Consider the following 3,083-nt stretch of genomic DNA (forward strand, 5'->3'; position numbering starts at 1 on the left):
GACATATCTCTGTTCTCTTCTACCGCCCGAAGACGGCCGAAGCGTCGAGCGCACACGTACACGGCTGCTTGCCTGTGTGCGTATCCCCTCCGTTTGCTGCAGCGTGCTGTAAGAGAGTCAAAACTGGGCACACTGCAGCACACTTCCACCAACTGCACCTTGTACCTGCACTTTCAGTGCAGCACTTACGGTATTGTTTTAGTACTTGCCACCCGGGTTATCTGCACGCAATTTATTTGGTGCAGAATCTGCAATAATTGGGTGCGTTCAGACAACTTAATAGTTGCACAACGGTTGAGAGATAATCACTTCTGATTGGATCATACTTTTGGAACCGCAGCAAATTTTGAAGAACAGTCTTATCATAAGTGATGATCTCTCAACCGTTGAGTTGTCTGAACGCACCCATTAATTAACGGTGCATTTTTCCTTATCAATTTATTTCCTTTTTCATCAATAAACGTTGACAGGTGCGTCGTCAATTGAGACGACATCGCGTAGCGTCCTTAAAGCGGATTCACACAGGCACTGTACAGCGAGAGTTCCAAAATGTTTCTAGGAGCCGAGCCACTAGAAATAATTATTAAAATTCCGTTTCCCGCGCGTGTCGTTTGACTCCGCTGCTATGGCAGCGACGTATTGCGTCCTTTCTTACGCGCTGGAACATTTGCGGATTCGCCTCATTTAGCGAAACATTTGAAACGAGACCATCCGGGAGACACTATAGGCTACAAATGTGCAATGAGCGGGTACAGGGGGAAAACTAGATACCCGTAGAAAGACGTAAAACAACATATAGAGAAATTCCATCCCCCACTCCCGGATGCTGCGAAGGCGGGTCCAAGTAGATTAGAGAGTGATCGTGGAGCCGCGCCATCTTCTGCGTTGTCCGCGGCCCCGACAACAAACAAGAACCTTTCCGCTAAAAAGCCCACCATCTCGCGGCAACCCGGCACGCACTCCACCGCCACCGCCAATAAGAGGGTCCGTCCAGGTCTACGGACTTCACCCAGCGGACCCTCTTTACCACTAACGCCGCCATCATCGACATCAGCGACCATAACATCAGGTCCATCCACCACATACGCAGCCGTCACAGCAGGACAGGCGGCCGCCGTCACCATAAGGCCGTCGAGTGCGACGGCTGCGAAGACGGTGTCCCAGCCGGGAGCATCAAAGGGAGCGGTCCCAAAGAGGTCGTCGACACGAACGTCAACGAGGACAGCTGCCGCAAGACGAACGGACACGGTCGCGAATTTGTCTAGACCCTCTAGTGGGGGTAGCAACTTTATTAAGAAAGCCGGCACCTCGTCGCTCACGCGCCGCCCTCCCTCCTCCTATCACCATCCTCAGCAGGCAGCTACACCGCCAGGGGGGGAGGAACCTCAAGAATTTCGAGATCGTCCGCCGCCACACCGTCATCCCAAGAATCCATTGGAATGCGGCGGGCGCACGGCGCGCACAGCAGGACGTTAGCCGGAGCAGCCAGACCGGCGCGTGCGATCCCCCGCTCCCCGACGGAAGGGAGCTCGGCACGAATATCACCAGAGGGTGTTGCGGGAAGAAGACCGTCCGCAGCGAAGTCACCCCCGCAGACTACCAGCGGGGGTGCAAGAACATCGATGAAAAAGCGGACGGTCAAAGACATCCCGGTCGCAAAAAGCTTTGAGGCGACGAGGAGGTTTCACCTGTCTCTAAGGCAGAACAGGCCAGGAGACGGAGACAGGGGGTCGTCACGGAGGTTGCAGAGCGCCAGAGTATCGCCCGCGAAGAGCTCTGCAACTATGCCGGCAAGATTATCGCCCGCCAGTCTCGTGGCGACAAGGCCGGCAGCAGCGGCGTCGCCACGTACGAGAGAAGCAGTCAATAGGGAGGTGACGCGTAAGTCACACCCCCTTCAGCGCTTTCCCCAGTATCAACAGCGAGGGCACCGAGGATTACATCAAATATCAGAGTAGCGATGCCCCCCGAAATTCTACAGCTGTACGTGCCAACGACGTCGCTGCCCGCGACCGTCACCACCACCACGGTGACCACTACGGCGTGTGGGAGTCCAATCATGGCAACGGGACTCCCAGTGGGAGGACGCAGAACATCAAGTCCCCCCGTAGCAGCGAAATGTCAGTCACCGCCGTTGGTGCAGCGTACCGTCTCGACCACTGCACCCTGCAACAAAGGATTCTCCCTAGAGATAGGAGAGGGTGCGTAGAGCCAGACGAAAAAGAGGAAAACTCCACCCTACAAACACCCTGAAGTGGAGCAGCGGCAGCAGCAGCAGCAGCAGAAGAAGAAGTCGACGCCACGACCGAGAGACAACGGGGGAACGGATGTCTAAAGCGGGAGAAGAGCGGAGAGAAGAAACTCCGCCAAACCCCCCGCGGAAACTTCCCCAGTTATTGTGCCGGCGAAGTCGGGGTCGCGCGCGACGCGTACCCCGCCACCCGTAACGTCGGCGAATTATCCCCCCATTCCGTTGCCCGGGGGAAATCGGAGTAATTACTCCATTTTAGAGGAGGCTGAAAATTGTCAGCGTTGCCGCCGTCGGGGGCGTTCTCCCGTAAATACAAATCCCGCGACCCACGGGCGTGTCGAGCGGGCAGCGTCGAGATCGCCTTGTAGCGGTGCGTCCGTCGATGCGCAGAGCCCGCGGCGTCCCGTCAACAATACGTCCCCCCAGTCGTCTCCGCAGCGCCCCGCGCCGCGTCCTGTTCCCGCTGAGAAGCGGGGCAGGCGCGCGCGGTTAGCCGAAAAAGACGCGCTGGTCGGGCGTGCGGCGGGCGTCGCCACGGTTGCGGACCTAAAGGAATTCCCGACATTAGTTGTGAATTACTTCGGGAAGGATGCAACGGACGCTGGGCATCGTCGCGGCGTATCCGCAAATCGTCCAGTGCGTGCGAAGTCGGAGCGACCGCGTCGAGGAGCAGGACATGCGCCCGGTGGACGAGACGGCGCTACTAGAGAGAAAAATCGCCAGGGGGAATCGGGAAAAGGACGCGCAAACTGGGTACGCGAAGCGGCGCGTATACAGAGGCAACCGTCGCAAGGTTCGGGAAGTGCTTCATAGGCCCCCTGAATTTTGCAGG

The sequence above is a fragment of the Pseudomyrmex gracilis genome, unplaced genomic scaffold, assembly GCF_002006095.1.
Source record: "Pseudomyrmex gracilis isolate BER0280 unplaced genomic scaffold, ASM200609v1 scaffold_736, whole genome shotgun sequence".
Classification (NCBI taxonomy): Eukaryota; Metazoa; Arthropoda; class Insecta; order Hymenoptera; family Formicidae; genus Pseudomyrmex; species Pseudomyrmex gracilis.